Raw genomic sequence first — 18,335 nt, 5'->3', positions numbered from 1 at the left:
CTTAAGAAGAGTGGACCCAATTGGGACTGAAGTGCGAGCCTTGGCCAATCGCACACTAAGACGGAGGCAGTATTCTGTTCCTGCACCAAATGCAATGTGGCACATAGATGGAAACCACAAATTAATACGGTATTTTTCAAAACTGTTTTTAAATACTTGAACAAATGAAACATTGAGATTTTCTACCCACTCCAAATCTTTTCACCTTTGTACCATACCTTTTTTGTGTCAAATAAGCTGTGCATGAACCTTTTTCAATTAGCTATCTGATGCCTTATATATTTTAGATTTCTCTTTCCATCTTCTCTCCCTTTTTTACCAAAAGCTGGAGATTTGTCATTCACGGTGGAATAGATGGCTTTAGCCGTTTAATTGTTTATCTGTCTGCTGCAATAAACAACCGAGCATCCACAGTGTTGGAAACAGGGGCGGTCCTAGAATTTTTTTCTTGGGGGGGCAAGCTCGGGGCACAGATGGGTGGCACACCGGAATGACATTTGTTTTGTTTTTTTAAATGCTCTATGCCTTAGGTAATAATAAATGGTAGGCGGAGGTATGAATAATAGAACTATTTTATTTACCCAAATAATGCACAAAACAGTGTATCATCCAGCATTTAGTAATCTTATCTGACTGAGTAAAATGCTTTTTGTTTGTTTGAGTGGGTTGATCTGTGCTCCGGGAGAGTATACTGGTGTATCTAGTACTAGTAACCTAGTATTAGTTTCAGCAAGATAAACAAGTGTTTCATAGGTATCTATGTATCTTTGTTAACTTATAGAGATGGAAACCAACAACTGAGTTTAGTTATGAATGTTTTTTTTTTAAATTCATAACAGGTACAAAGTGCATACACATGAAAAATCCCTTTGTGAGAATTATATTCAAGTTACCAAAGTTTGACTTATATTACAAGTACACAGTTTATGTGTATTATTTACAAACAGGATTATGACAGAATACGCTTGTTTTGGTGTTGACTACCTGCAGAATGCTGAATTGCAGATGATGGGCCCTCAACCTCATCATTGGGAAAAGTTCCTGGGAAAAGTTGTATAAATTACTCATAATGTCAATACAAGTATAACATCAACTCAACTTTTAATACTTATTCAAATGTTATCGATTTTAAAGACACCCTGCTTCCTTTCTTGACATTGTGGACATATCCTATTCACTTCATTTAAGCGTCTTATGTTATAGGCCACTTGTCTATCCATTAGCTCATAAAACAACAACCACACTTCCATTCAGCACCAATAAAGAGCATTAAAATAGACATGAAGTAATAAAACAGAATTTAATTAGATTAAATTAATATTGCCCATTCCACAGTCCAGAACAAAGCAGAGGTGGTGTGCGACTTTGAGTGTGACTGATTCAGGATGCAGTGACTGTAGTGATGGTGAGGTGAAACCTCATGAGGCATTGAACCACTTGAGCCAACTGGTTCGAGAAACGGTTCATTTCTCGAAGTTTCATGTGCACACGAAACCACCTACTGGCCAAATGTACAATCACAGGCAAGCTGTGTCTGAACCACGTGTGATGCATTGAATTTTTGTGTCTGTTATGTCTGTTGGGAATGACTATGAATTGCAAAAAATGAATGACCAAATAATTTCTGTACATAAATTATATATTTTTTTTGTTTTTTTCTCTCACTTATTTATGATTATTTTATGGGTACTGATGCCAGTGGTTATGGGGATGCTCCAAACAAATTTTGTTGTTAACTTTGTTCAACAATGACAATAAATAAATAACTTGACTTGATAACTATGTGTATGATACATTTTTTGAATGTATTCTGTTTGTGCAATTTTTTTCTGAAAATGGCATGGGTGTAATCAGGCAGATGACAGTGAAAGTGATTGTGGGACTTGGAAAAGGGCATAGATCAGGGGTGCTCACACTTTTTCAACATGCAAGCTACTTTTAAAATGAGCAAGTCAAAAAGATCCACCTCCTATAAAACAGGAAAACATATTCATTCTAAATATATTTGTAGTCCAATGATAAAGAAAGAAAGAGGATTAAATGGGTCAACATGTTCCCATGTGCATTTATGCTCATCATTGCACAGAAAACTCATGGTTTAAAATTGTTTAGGTTATATCTGCCTATGTTTGATTTTATCAATAAAAGTGTGTTTACGTTAAAATGTTTTGCTGTATAGTTTTGTGTTTTCCAGCGCATAGGTTAGGGATAAAGGTGTGTGTGTGTGTGTGTGTGTGTGTGTGTGTGTGTGTGTGTGTGTGTGTGTGTGTGTGATGCAGACGTTTTGCCAGCAGCATCTCTCAGGATCTTCGGCGCGTCTGCAGTGCGTGCGCACTTTGAAGCACATTTTCTGAGCGAGGCGTCTCCATCAGTTTACGCCAGGATTGCAAGCTCACGCGACAACCCCAGTAGTTTTGCGTGTAAAACAACAGCGAAACTGTTTTTCCTGTCCCTGTCTGGTCTTTATTTGATCTGAATAGTGCCGAAGCCGATACGTCACATTTACCCTGGACACCCTTGTCCAGGGTGTCCCCTGCCTTCGCCCTAAGACAGCTGGGAGAGGCTCCAGCAGACTCCCGTGACCCTGAGTTCGGGACTAAGCGGGTATGGAAAATGAATGAATGCATGAATGTAAAGCACAGCACATATAAGAACAAAATCCAGCACATCGTACATTATGACCAAAATCAACCAGATCCACCGTGTTTTCTAATCCTGCCTGAACGATTCTACCTGCTGTAATTGACGCGGATCTCTCTCTCTCTCTCTCTCTCTCTCTCTCTCTCTCTCTCTCTCTATCTCTCTCTCTCTCTCTCTCTCTCACTCCCTCTCTCCCTCTCTCTCTCCATGCGATCGACCCAAACTCCCTTCGCAATTGACCAGTAGATCGCGATGGACGTAATGGGCACCCCTGGCATAGATGCTTGTGTAACATGGACATTGATGTACAGGACAGGGGGCTCCATCCTATCACCTCTCCTCTCCTCACTCTCTCCCTAAGCTCTCAAAACGATCTCCAAACTAAACGCTATCTAGTCTCAAACACTCCAAACTATAAACACTATCCAAAATCTAGTAATCCAAACTCTCTCCAAATCTCAGTTGACTGCAACTCTCCTACAATAACCCCCATTTTTTTTTCCATTGAATGGAGCCTGAGGGGTCTATATAAACCGTTAAAATATGAATTGCAGATATATATATATATATATAGGTCCACTTTTCTGCTGCAGCTGGCCATTTTCCTTTTACACCGTCCAAATTTACAGCTCAGGGCGCTGGGACGAATTCCAAATTGTGTGCAGATACAGGCCTACACTTCAAATAATTATGAGAAAAACCCAACGTAAAGAGAGCACTTCCATTAGGAAATAGTCAACATGAAATTCCGTCTTCTACTGACACCTGCTGGTCAAATTGAATAGTTGCAAATATTGTGAAGAAGTTGTCATCTAATTCTAATCCTAAACAATATGGCCATTCGAAGTGAAGTATTAAGACAATTAATCAGGTTTGTACTGCTTGATTGAACACATTCATCCCGTTCCAGTGCACTAAAACCCACTTCCCTTCAGGACCGTGTCAGTGAAGCCAAAACTTCCTTGAGTGACGCTGTTTCCCAGCATGCAATGCGAGCTAGCGATTCACAATACTATTTCATCACAAACATGGATGTAAAAAATAAAAAGAGACGAAAAATGAAACTTCAGGAACACCAACCAATACATTGCAATACAAGCAGAACTGGGCCAAAGTTTTATATTATGTACACCATAATCCAGCCTTCTGGTGGACAAGCCATACTATTTAATCCGTGTCCTCCTATGGTACTTCCGTGGGTGGAAGGTCATCGTTGAGGTCACGTCCTGTGTGCTCGTCACTCCACCAATCACCTCGGGGAAGGTCTAAGCCAATCGGTTGATTGAGTGAGTGAGTGAGTGAGTGAACGAACGGAAAAGGAGAAGCTTGCTGCTGGAAATAATGCGCTACAAGTGGATGTGACGTTCACTGAACCCAATTCAGACTACTCACCCTTCACTTTTTTTGTTTTGTATGAGCATTTAAAAAAAACAACATAATAATAATATGGATTTTGACCATGTATGTTTTGGAGTTCATTGAAAGAGGTTAATAAAAAATATATAATGCATATATATATATATATATATATGTGCGTGTGTGTGTGTGTGTGTGTGTGTGTGTAACTTTAACTAACTTATCTATTTCTATCCATCTATCAAACTTACTATCTAGGGATCTTGATATTGTGTTGGAAGATGCATGATCACGTGTACATGTGGACTAGCTGCAAAATTCTTATTTCGGGGTTTTCTTGTTTAGTTTTGTTTGTAGGTATGTTAATAGGGTTTGGTTCTTAAGGGAGGGGGTGTTATGACCCACGGGTGGGTCTAGGTGCCTCTATGTTTCTGTCTGTGTGTGTGTGTGTGTGAGAGTGGATGACGCCTTGCAGGTGCGGTCCTGGATGTCGGCTGCTGATTGGACGCGCCACGGCTGAGAAGGAGGAGCAGTCGAGCCAGCCTGACGGTCATCCCTCCTCCGCTCCCAAGTCTGCAGTTAGTCACTTCTGAAATGGTGTTAGAGCACGCAGCCGTAGGGGTGGGCTGCCATTTTCTTTGTCCCCTCTTTTCTCCTGTTTATTAAGTATGTAGGGAGGTTAGCCTTTCTGTATTTGGCTTCTCTTTCTTTCTTTAGTTAGTTCTTAAGGCAAGCTAGTTGGAGTTTGGTTTATTATTTTGGCCTGGGCCCACCCTGAAGCCTTTGCTGCCCACCGGTTAAGTTGTTTTGTTTATTTCATTTACTGATCAATAAATGTTTTTGTTGAAAACCACCAACTGCCGTGAGAAATTAATGAGGCTTGGGAGTGGGGGAAGGTGTCCCACACGTTGCGTCTCGGTCCCCCTAGACGGGACGTAACACAGAGTTTTCACCGTGACAGCAGGTTGAGCTCCTACCGTTTTACAAGTGACGTCGTCACGTTAGGCTGTTCCATCCCTGCTAAATTCTTTAAAGAACTACCGTTAGTAAACTTTTAAATTATAATACACTCTACACTAATTGTAATTTCCTGCCCGTAGTTCTATATTGCAACAGTTGACGGCTCATATCAGCAGATAAGCAGCAACAATCTGGGCATTGTGGGTGATTCATAAATATGTCATTTCTTATTAATTAGCCCATAAGTGTTGTACACCAGTGTGACACCAAATGCTTGTTGCTGACAGCAGTGAAGAAATGACACTCTAGTGGTTCTGCACATTAGTATAAATAGAGTGATTCTCTATCATTACATCACAGGACGGCGGCACTCTGACAGATTCCATGAACCTGGACACTGATGATCCAGACTCCGGTCCAGATGACACAACAGGCCACAGTGGAAACGGATCAGAGCATGGACTGGCTGCTGAAAGGATCCAGGTAGGTGGCGCTGTCATCCCAAGGTGTGTGGTGTGGAGGATCAGGGCCAAAGTTCCAGATGCTCACAGATGTGACTGTGGATTCAGGAGGAGTGTTTGAACGCTGGACTCCCAACAGTGATTGGCTGCTGAGGACCTCTCAATCACAATCAGGTTTTTTAGTGGCTGTGAGATTGAAAGTGAGATTGCATTGTCCAGGTAGGAGGACAGCAGTCAGCCATGTTTCACCTCCAGTCAACACGCAGTGGTTCACATGAAGGTCCAAGAGGCCTACAGACCTACACTGAGTCTGGACGTGGCAGTACAGTTGGATCATTGTCTTTGTTGTGTTGTTTGGTCATTGTGATCCAATGTAATGTGAGAGAAGGACGAGTGCAGTTATATTGGAGTGAGTTATTTAGAGTGTAATAGAAGTTATAATGCAGAGTCTGTTTTTATGAAATGTTCTATCACCTGGCATCCATCCATCCATCCATCTTCTACTGCTGTATCTGGAGTCAGGTCTCGGGGGCAGCAGCCTCAGCAGAGACCCCCAGACTTCCCTGGACCCATTCACCTCCTCCAGCTCCTCCAGTGGGACCCCAAGGCTTCCCAGTCCAGCCCAGAGACCTGGTCCCTCCAGCAGGGTCTCCTCCTGGTGGGACATGCCTGGAACACCTCCCCAGGGAGGCGTCCCAAACAAGACCCCGAGATGCTGGAACTCCTCCCCCTGAGGCAGGGCCTCCCCACCGACCCAGAGAGGGCAAACCACCTCATATCCAGCATTGATTTATCTGTTGGTGATTAATTATAATGTATCATTTATTTTATTTAAATTATATTTGAACTGAATTGGATTTGTTTGTAAAAGTGAGATTTATTTTCATTGATTCATGTGGTTTATGTTGAGACCTAGTGGAGAAGTGGGTATGGCCTACAGAAGGTTTGAGTACACAAGTTATTCAGATATGGAGAATCCCCATGGCAGGACTTCAGGAGATATATAATCAAAGTGTTAAAGCAGCAGAAATGAAACGTCAGTTGAGGTCAAGGTCACACAGGTTGTGATGGCTTTTATTGTCAGAATATTGAATCATTGAAATATAATGTTTGAGCTCGTAACAAAGTTAGGATGATATAACATAATCACATAAAATAAATGATCTGGTTTCCTTCTGATTCATTGACGTCCTTCTGAAATCTCCACACAAACATCTGGCAAGCATCAAAACCATGAATTATTTTGAGGGAAACTTCTTTTGTCTTACTTATGATTCAATTATGATTTGAGTTCCCATCACAGGTGTTGTGAATCACTTTATCTTTTCCACATGATTTCCTCATTTAAGATCATGAAGCAGAAATAAAGTCTCTTGAAAAGTATTTTTCACCTCCAAAATGAAGATGTTATAGAAGTCTGAAGTGAGAGCAGAGCAGTGTGTTGTTGATGTGTGGAACCTTCATGCTGAGATGTTCCAGCCGTGGATGATGAGAGCAGAAGCAGTGGTTGTGTTGCTGCTGCCTTCACTGAGCAGCTGCTCCAAGTCCTGCTTCTTCCACTGAGGATTCAGCTCCACCAGTGGCTTCTGGGACGTCTCTCCCAGTAACCACAGCAGCTTGTAGGGAGAAGCAGTCCGCCAGCCACCAGGCTGCACTGGGGTCAAAGGTCGTGACACACCCACACAGTGTTGGTGAGTGCAGCTTGCTGTTTGGCTCCACTGGTTGTAGTTCTGTCAGCCACCAGTAGATGGAGCTCTCCTCTTCACTCTCCTCATCCTCACCACCACCTGCAAAGATAAGAAGAGACAGCAGGAGTCAGGACTCACGGTCCTTGAACGCATCATCACACAGACGTTGACTGTTGATGAAGATGATGGAGTGACTGGTGAGAAGAAGCAGACTCTCAGTCACATGTCAAGTGTGGAACATCAGAAGGTCATGTGACCATGGAGTGTTGGACTGATACTGAGGCCTGATGAAGATGAACTGATCAATAATTGAGTGGTGAACTGAGAGAAGAAGCAGTTTGGCAGCAGATGTTGGATGAATGAGGAGCAGCTGGACGTCACCATCCTCCTCTCACACTGTGACTGGGAACACTGGACCTCTGCTGTGGGATCAACCAATCCAATGGTTCCAAACCAGTACTAACCTCACACTCTCCAGTTGATGGTCACTGCTGTAGACAAGATCCATCAGTGGCTTCACTGATGACTCCTTCAGGGGGTTCATATTCAGGTCCAGCTCTCTGAGGTGGGAGGGGTTGGACTTCAGAGCTGAGAGCAGCCAATCACAGCTGAGCTCTGACAAACTGCAGTCAATCAACCTGAATAGAGAATAAATGATGGAGAGTTTATAATGATGGAGAGTTTTTCCAGGGTGTCATCACTCTGAAAATCAAAGTGAAACGTCGACTTCAGGATCTGACACTACAGAAAATGTCACCTTGAAATTAAATCCTCAGTCCAAAACTAATGTGTGTTGAAATGATGTTTTGTCACATGACCACTGATGACCTGTTTTTCCTTTTTTTTTTTTTTTTTTTTTTTACTTCAAACATGAACAGAATGAAGTTTTCATATTCTGGATGTCATTTTGAGATGAATCAACCTTCAGTTCAATGTTTATTCAACATGTGTGATGAACTGTGTTTGATGCTGAAACCATCATCCACTGGTTCCAAACCAGTACTGACCTCAGAGTTTACAGTTTACAGTCTGGACTCTGCAGAAAACCACTCAGCTCCTTCACTGATGAATCCTGCAGCTGGTTCCAACTCAGGTGCAGCTCTCTGAGGTGGGAGGGGTTGGACTTCAGAGCTGAGAGCAGCCAATCACAGCTGAGCTTTGACAACCTGCAATACTCCAACCTGAATAGAGAATAAATGATGGAGAGTTTATAATGATGGATGAGTTTTTTCAGGGTGTCATCACTCTGAAAATCAAAGTGAAATCGACTTCAGAATCTGACACTACAGAATACAATGGGAGAGGGAGGGCGAGCGAACGAGTGCTGCACTGTGGAGTCCATTACTGGCTCTTGATGATGTTGCTGTCTGGGCCCCCTTGCACCAAAGTAGGATTGCGTCATCCAAGATGAGTCACTAAGCCTTCAGCGTTCAACCAATCCACAACACGTGTGTCCAGGCTTCATGGGTCGCACTAAAAGCCATCCAGGATGAGAAGACACGGATCCATCAAGCCAGGTGAAAGCTATCCTGGATCAGTGCGCAATGCTCGCGGCTTCCTTCCATAGACCCCCGTTATGGAGCTGGGATTGACGGATTGGCCATCTTTGACCTCCTCAGAAGCCTCCATGAGGATTTGCGCCTGGGACGGGGATTCAGACTCTCTACCGTCCAGTGTCACAACAACAACCTCATGTTACTCTTTGATGTGTCTTCATGTTTCTATAATAATAATAATAACAATAAACTTTATTTATATAGCACTGCTCATACACAACATGTGCAACCCACAGTGCTTAACAAAACAAAACAAAACAAAACAAAGAAAGGTAATAATAATAAGAAGAAGAACAACAATCATAATAATAACAATGAGAAAAAATAAAAAGCTCCACTGCCCCTCCCCCCACCCCATACGGACCCACCCCTCCCCACCAACGCACACAGACAAACGCCCACCCCCATATTCACACAGACATTAGATAACACGGCTTGGCACTGAAGAATCTGATGAGGAAAGGCCACTATGGGGAGCCGTCCACACAAGGGGGCACCATGGCCTGCAGCGCCCCTATGGGCAGACCAGGCGTAGCTCCCACCGTGAAGGGCCCCCCATGAGGAAACACTGGCACTAAAAGTATAAAAGGGAGAATAATCATAATGAGAAATAAACCAAATACATAAAAATAAAGTGTGAAACAGTGGCATAAAAATGGGTAACCATTATAAAAGTATAAAAATCAATTGAAGGTAATAAAAGGCATAAAAATAGTAAAACGGCATAAAATTAGTGGAGTAAGAGAGAGAAGCGTAAAAGAAGTCAGTTAAACGGCAGGTTAAAAAGGTACGTCTTGAGCCTCCCCTTAAAAATATCAACAGTCGCTGCGGCCCTGAGGCTCTCTGGCAGGCTGTTCCACCGAGTAGGGCCGTAATGGCTGAAAGCAGCCTCACCATGGGTTTTTTTTTGACTCGGGGAACAGTTAACAGGCCAGTGCCAGAAGACCTAGGATATGATGAAAGCAGGTCAGTTAGATAAGATGGGCCATGACCGTTGAGACATTTAAAAACTAATAAGACAACCTTAAAATCAATCCTGAAGCGGACGGGGAGCCAATGCAGTGACTTTAAAAGCGGTGTAATGTGTTCCCTTCCTCTGGTCCTAATCAGCACACGTGCGACTGAGTTTTGTAGTATTTGTAGACTGTAAACACTCTTTTTGGGAAGACCAGAGAGCAGGGCATTGCAATAATCTAGTCTACAAGAAATAAAAGCATGCATTAGCACCTCCGTGTTGGCCTGAGAGAGGAACGGGCGGATTCTGGCTATTTTCTTTAGATGATAAAAACCTATCTTTGTAATATTTTTTATATGTGGAACAAAGGTGAGCTCAGAATCAAAAACAACGCCCAGATTCTTTACAAATTGCGAGGGTTTAAAATCCCGACGTTTTGGTAAAAGTTCCTCTCTCCGGCCTTCAGGACCAATAACTAAAACCTCAATTTTGTCCTGGTTAAGCTGTAGGAAATTCTCTGCCATGAGAATGATTGATATCTAAAATACAGTTTAAAAGGGCATCAATTGGCGCTGTGTCATCAGGAGACACGGCAATGTACATTTGTGTATCATCAGCATAGCTGTGGAAGCTGATGCCGTGTTTCCTTACGACGTCCCCCAAGGGAAGCATGTACAGATTAAAAAGAACCGGACCTAAAATTGACCCTTGGGGGACCCCACATCTAATTTCATGCATTCTGGAGGAGCACGTATCCATACTTACAAAGAAACATCGATCTGTGAGATAAGAACGAAACCAGTTAAAAACAGTACCTGACAGGCCCACCAGGTTTCTGAGTCTATTTAATAAAATATGGTGATCTACTGTATCAAAAGCAGCGCTTTGATCCAGTAGCACCAAGACTGTCAGCTTCTGAGAGTCTGCGTTACACCTGAAATCATTGACGATCTTTAAAAGGGCTGTCTCAGGACTGTGGTTCTTTCTAAAACCAGATTGATAATTCTCTAAAATATTGTTTGTATTTAAAAAGTAATTTACTTGGTTAAAAAACAATTTTTCTAAAATCTTACTTAAAAACGGTAAGTTGGATACAGGTCGGTAGTTATTAAAAATGTTTGGATCCAAGTTGCTCCTCTTCAAAAGGGGCCTCACCACCGCCGTTCTAGAGGCAGCAGGGAAAACACCCATCTGAAGAGAGCAATTGACAATATATAAAATCTGCTCCTCAAAGAACCCATAAAGTGACTTTAAGAGTGACGTGGGAATTGGGTCTAAAAGGCAGGCTGTGTTGTGGGCTTTACTTGGGAGAAAACTCGACCAAGTGTCCTTGCATCAACTAGAGCAAAACTCTCCAGTGTTTCCTCAGATAAAAGTGGTTGTCCAGATGTGTAGAAAAATTGATTTTGATTAATTAAAATACTGGACCTAATGACATCAATTTTACTTACAAAGTGGTCTGCAAAATCCTCACAGAGGGCATCTGTTGGTGTCTGTACGTCCTGATTAAAATTTGTATTGGTTAAAAGATTGAAGGTAGAGAAAAGAAATCAAGGGTTTTTGCTATTGTTTGTGATGAGGTTGGAGAAATGGGTTATTCTTGCCTGTTTGACAGTTTTATTGTAAGATTTGAGTAGATGACGAAATGTTTCATAATGGACAGTGTTACGAGAGTTAACCACTAGATGGCAGCCAAGTTCCATGCAATATGCAGAGACATCTAGTGCGAGTTGATGACGTTGGCTTCCGGGTGTTTTACCTGATGAGCACTGTTCTAACCATAGATATATACAGAAGGCGAGATGTCTTATCCGCGCTGCTGGCCAATGGAATCGAACGTCCGCACTGGCGGCCATCTTGCCACAGTCACCTCGCTCCGCCCCTCTCACTCATAACTATGTATTCTTATTGTGCATGTTCTTTTAAATAGCCCTAAATTGCTCTATTTTCAACCGAATTTCGAGCGGTTTGGTTTGTTACAAAGGTTATAAGCATAGTTATGATACTGCATACTTATTAATGATTTATAACCATCGGCTTTCATGTGAAAATAGCAAAAACACGCACACACCCATATTTAATAAAAACATATACGCTAAACGCTAAACTAAACAAACCAGCACTAAATCGTAACATTAATCAAACAGCTCCAACAATATCTTACAGATGAAATGTGATCCTACAAGCTTTTGTTTGTGGACAGCGACGATTGCTGCAACCATAAGCGGCACAGAAGTTTGGCATTTTTTCAGTCACTGATTTCCTGTAGAAACCATAATGCATGATGCTGTAGCAAAGCAATCCAATTGTAAATCATTTGCGAATTAAGTTAAATGATATAGAAAAAAAGCTATTCTGTCTCTCCATATGTCAAATTGCTTGTTTTATTTACACCTACCAATCCTAATCCCTTTTATCACAACAAGAAAAAAGACGGCCTGTAATCTCAGGTTGTCACCGTTCGACTCTGAATCAAACAGGTGGGGGATGAGATATCAGCAGCTCTAGTTCATTGATCACCGTGTCTCTGCTGCATGAACTGATGAGACTGCGTTCATGCAGCAGCAACGTTATAGGAAACGCACCTCAGCGAATAACTACAACCGACACCACAAATATTGTATGTGAACAAAATACTAGTTTGTCCTGAAATAGCTGTTGGCTATACTTAACTTAAGAAATGAAAATCTTAGTGGTCTCAGTCGTATTAACTTGTGCAGATAGGCTGCCATAGCACCATTGTGTTTTTTTTCTAATAGAAAGCTGCACTCTCAACATGTTCAACCATCCAGAATTATTGCTACGTTATGAACGTTTGTAAGAAAGCAAACCGTGTGCAAAGCCGTCATGTTTTCAGCGAGATCAGAGTGTTAATGTTTGTTCAGGTCACTCACGTTCCCTCACATTCACTACATCAGACCGTGACTGCCTGACTGTGGAAAGATGGCGGCCAGTGCGGACGTTGGATTCTGCGCCGTGAGACATCTAGCCTTCTGTATATATCTATGGTTATAACTAGCGGCCATACAATAAAAGTAGCGTATCTACAAAGATTGCATGACTGTATAAAAGAAAGAACGAAACATGGTGTCAGAAGCGGAAACTTAACGCCGCGGCTGAAGACAGAACAACAAGGCGCTATAAAGGCTGGACGTTTTTTCAATGGAGCTAAACTGCTAAGCTAATACCTGACGAACCATGGCTTTTTCGATTCCTGTACCAGACGCAATGGACATGAAGGGCGACGTATATAACAACTGGACATTCTTTAGAGCACGATGGGAAAACTATGAGATAACAACGGAACTGGACAAAAAAGAAGCAAAAGTAAGAGTAGCCACCCTGCTTACAGTAATGGGCAAAGAATGTCACATAATACAAAGACATCTTCACATGTCAGCGGAGGACAGAGACAATCCACAGAAGAATCTGGATGCACTACAAAAACACTTTGAACCTTCCAGAAATGTAATCTACGAGTGCTACGTATTTAACACTGCACAGCAGAGTCAACATGAGTCAACAGAGTAATATGTTGCAAACCTGAGAAAGCTAGCAGACAAATGTGAATTTGGTCCCCTGCGAGATGAATTGATCCGTGACAGATTAGTGCTTGTGACTAAAAATGCAAGTACACAAGCACTCATGTTACGTGAATCAGAACTCACACTTGCCAAAGCAATAGACATGTTTAGAGTCAGCAAACTAGCACAAATTCAAAATAAGATAATAACTGGTGTGGAACAGGAGAATGTACACTTTGCACATGACAAACGCTCAGAGATGTGCCCCTCATTTGCACCTCAGCATAATTACAAAGAGCATATGGGACATGCAAACAAAGATAAACGCCCAAATAATAACCTCTGTCGTTACTGTGGAGCAGTGCATGACAGAATGAAATGCCCTGCATTTGGCGTCATCTGCAAAGCCTGTGGAAAGAAAAACCACTTGCCACTGCAAGAGTGTGCAAACAAGCCCAGCGCAAGACACGGGTGAACTTTCTTGGAGAAGACAGAGTAGAGGAGGAAGAAGAAATGGAAGAGGTGTGGTTCCTATCAAACATAAACGCTATGGAACAGGGAAACGAGAAATGGCTTGTCAACCTCAAAGTAACACCGTACATGACTGAACCAGTATCATATGACCCTAGCCATACAATCACATATCAATTGGACACAGGAGCCACAACCAACGCCATAAGCTTCAGAGATCTCCAGCTCATCACACAAGATGGTAATCCAGACATACCAGCCAGCAAAGCCACCATTAAACTGTATGATGGGTCACAAGTGAAACTAGCTGGGTTGTGTCACCTCAAAGCTGACCATGATGGACAAACACACGACCTGAAGTTTCAAGTTATGCACACGTCACAAATGCCTCTGCTTTCTGCAAAAACATGCAAAAGACTCAACTTGCTATTTCATACACCACACAGATATGTCATCTACAGCGGTCTCACGCAGCACAACAGGGACAGATATGCATTTCACAACCACCACAGAGGACATCATCTCAAAATACAACAACGTGTTTGAAGGCCTTGGCTGTCTTCCTGGTGAACTACACCTCGAGGTGGACCCCGACATTAGGCCTGTGCATCAGGTGCCACAACGAATTCCCATTCCGCTCAAACACAAAGTCACTGAAGCCATACGATCCATGGAGAAGAATGGCATCATCAAAAGAGTCACAGAGCCAACACAATGGATCAGCAACATGGTTGTCATAGAAAAGCCAGGAAAGCTGCGCACCTGCATTGATCCCAGCGCACTCAATAAAGCTCTACGGCGGTCACACTACCAGATGCCAACAATAGAGGAGATACTCCCAGACATTGCAAAAGCAAAAGTATTCTCCGTGCTTGATGCCAAAGATGGCTACTGGCAAGTCAAACTTGAAGAAGAGAGCAGTTATCTGACCACCTTTTGGACCCCGCTTGGCAGATTCGGGTGGCTAAGGATGCCTTTCGGCATAAAACCAGCTGCAGAAGAATATCAACGCAGGCAACATGAGGTGTTGCAAGGCCTGACCGGTGTAAGTGTCATTGCAGACGACATTCTTCTCTACGGCTGTGGAGACACTTCAGAAGAGGCACTAACTGACCATGACAGAAACCTGACTGCCTTGCTGCAGAGGGCCAGGGAGGTCAATCTAAAGCTCAATAAAAAGAAGCTGAAACTAAAACTATCCAGTGTCCAATACATGGGACATCTTCTCACCACAGAGGGCCTTCGCCCTGACCCAGAGAAGGTGGCAGCGTTTCAACACATGCAAACACCCACTGATGTTAAATCGCTACAGAGATTCCTGGGGTTTGTAAATTATCTTGCCAAATTTCTTCCTCATCTCTCAGATGTGTGCGAGCCTCTCCAACGCCTGACAGATAAGGACGTGGAGTGGACATGGCTATCACAACATGAATCTGCCGTTGACACTGTGAAGCAATTAATCACATGCCACCCAGTACTCAAGTACTACAACCTGCAGGAAGAAGTCACACTACAGTGTGACGCCAGCGAGACAGGCCTAGGTGCAGCTCTTCTCCAGAATGGGCAACCTGTTGCATTCGCCTACTGAACAGAGATATGCGCAAAGGTGGTGTACAAGCAAGGGAAGGATCTTCATGTGGCAGATTTTCTGTCGAGGACTTAACAGCCAAACACACAGCATGCCCACATGCAAACACCTGCCACCATCTATGCCATGGGCCTCACCACCAAAGACCTACAACGAGTCGACCACCTCGCAGACACGAATATTTCAACAGCTACACTGGAGTCCATTAGAACTGCCACAATCAAAGATCCACTATGTTGTGCACTGCAGACTTACATATTGAAAGGGTGGCCCACAGCTACACAAGCAGTAGCTCCAGAACTGCGACCTTTCTACTACTCTGACGACTGGGAACTAGATGAACTTTCAGACACAACTAGTGATGTTCTCTCTGACACGGGGCTTCGAACCACGCCCCACAACTCGGTAGGGTTTTTTTCTGAAGCGCTTTTCCGGAGCTTGCTTCAAATCACGTGACTGATGACGTTTGAACCACTTCACTGCTTCATTCAGACTGAATCAGCTGGCTGGTTTGGTTCAGTGGGTGAGGCTTTGAAAGACTGGCAGGTCTCAGTTGAGTTTAAAATGGATGAAACGGCGCAATGCGTTGCCTATCTGGTCGATACCTTTTGGATTGATTTGATCAGCTTTCGTATTGCTTTCGGTTTGCTTTCTTATTGCTCTGCAACGGAACCAACCAGGAAGAGATCTCAAGTCTGGGAGCATTTTGAAATCGTGCCGCCGAACAAGGTCATTTGTTACAAGCGTATTACTCAACTTATTCATACAATAACAAATAAAAGCCCTGAAAATGCTGAGTCAGCTGTGCGCCGGTTAAAATCTGAGTGTGCAGCATTGTTGCGGAATGTACCGCATGAAGAGGAGCCGCCATCTACTTCGAGAGCACAGCCAGAACCAGCTGCATCTTCCCAAGGTACAAAAATTATAGAATTTGGATCAATAGACTTTATTTGTATTTTGTCATGTACAGACTAAACTTTATCTAATGTTTCATTTTCAGCCATTGACCTGTGGAAGCTGTTGGACCGGGATGCTGAAGAAGCGAGGGCATCCAGCAATGCTACTGCTGATGCCATAGTGGAGGTGCAGTGTTATCACAGGACCCTCTGGTGTACTGGATGACACACAAAGCTGTATACCCAAACCTATACAAGCTAGCAAATGAGTACCTGCCTGGCAACACCAGCATCCTCTTTGCCCTGCGAGAGGGTGTTTTCGGAAGCTGGGGAAATAGTTTCCGAAAAGAGAAACACCCAAGCACCTTAAGCCCATACACCCCATCTGTACATAAAATATATAGAAAAAAGAAAAAGGAAAAAATGTAGGGACAACAGGCAAACAGACAGCAGACTCGAGCACATAGTTGGTGACAGAAGGGAAGGGGCTTCAGAACTAGAACGGGCTCCAGTGTTGACTGATGTGCCAAGTGTCCCCCAATCTGGACATTTAGGCCTCAAGCAGACCAGAACCAGATCCATCATAAAACCTCCTGAGAGGTACCGCAAAGACTTTGTTGTTTAAACTTTCTGAAGAAGGAATGTCATCTCTTGTTTATTTCTGTGCCACTTTGTTCATGTGGACTGTTTATTTTTTTCTAATGTTTAGGAGAGTGAACTAGTCATTTCTGTTTAACCTGTAGCCAGCTATTGTTGTTGCTGGCCACGTAACTCTCATCCGGTCACTATTGTCCAACTGCTTTCTTTCCATATGTTAAAGGAGATGTTACGAAAGTTAACCACTAGATGGCAGCCAAGTTCCATGCAATATGCAGAGACATCTGGTGCGAGTTGATGACGTTGGCTTCCGGGTGTTTTACCTGATGAGCACTGTTATAACTTGCGGCCATACAATAAAAGTAGCGTATCTACAAAGATTGCCTGACTGTATAAAAGAAAGAACAAAACAAGGACAGGAGTTGGGGAAAGAACACCTCACCCCATCAACAACCACAGAATCAACGAGGCATACGTCCCTGTCACTGTCCCGCCACAAGGGGCGAAACGTCAATGAATGGTAGTTCATGGTTGATGACCCTGCAGCTGACCCGTGGGCACCGAAAGAAGTGCGACAGGCAGCAATGCCAAGCAGGAAATGTCTCCTACCTGTACATTTACAGTAAGTGATAAAATAGCTATATTGCATTTATTTTTCAGTGTTTTAAGAGTCCTTTCATTAAAAAGCTAAATACCATGAAGACACATATTTTGTGGAAACACACCCACTCCCACATTCAGGTGGAGGTCCTCCACCCCCGCGAGATGTCCCGGTGTTGAAACTGTAGGAGGCGGCGACTCTCACTGGAAGTGTCGGGACTGTTCTTCGCTGTAGGGGAGCGCTCCTCGTGGAGCAACTCTACTTCCGGTGTAGGGAATGCGTTATGCAGCGTTTTTTCTTTTGCATGTGTTTTCTTGCTTTGCATCGCTCCTCTGATGAAGTGAATGTTTTTATGTCCTGCAGCGTGTTGTTTTTTTGTTTTGTTTTTTTTGCGTTTGCACCACGATCCTCTTTTTGTACCGTTGTAAACTTGTATTTGTGTTTGTGACTTTGCGTCGTTTCCGTGCTCAAATACGCGATTGTCCCGTATTTGGCAACTAAAAAAGCTGTCCCGTAATGAACTGAGACGGGACGCACTTGACTTTGTCTCCACTCCGTCGCCCCGGCAACCCCAGTGTCCACGCTGAGAACTCTGTCCTCCGCAGTTCTTGGCATTTCGGCTCGCAATCCCAGAGGTGGGCAATGGGCATTCATTGCTGAATGTTTAAACCCCCCACCGCCCCCTCCTTTGGTTGTGGTTTATTTGGTGTAGACAACTGAGTTTGTCTGTTTTTGTTGTTGGCGTCACCACTTTCTTTGGTTGCTTTTGTTTTCTTGGTAAAATTTTGGTGAAACTTTGGGTTTTCTATTGAGTAGTTTGATTTCCTTTTTAGTTCATTACTATTTTGTTCCCCAGTGATCGTTACCTTTTGTTTTGTGTGTGTGTGAAGACTAAAGAAAATTTTTCTTTTGTTTGAACTGTTTAACGCTTGCCTGAGTGTCTCAATGTATTAGTGTATTCATTGTGTTCTCTTTTCTTTTGGACAGGAGTTGGCGTAGCGTGCGGCAAACTGCGTCGGTGGTTCCCCTTCACTTTGCTTTA

This window comes from Nelusetta ayraudi, unplaced genomic scaffold (assembly GCF_046127955.1).
Source record: "Nelusetta ayraudi isolate G7.1 ecotype Tasmania unplaced genomic scaffold, CSIRO-AGI_Nayr_v1 ptg000053l, whole genome shotgun sequence".
Classification (NCBI taxonomy): Eukaryota; Metazoa; Chordata; class Actinopteri; order Tetraodontiformes; family Monacanthidae; genus Nelusetta; species Nelusetta ayraudi.
The sequence above is the reverse complement of the archived record's forward strand: the minus strand, read 5'-3'. Positions refer to the sequence as shown.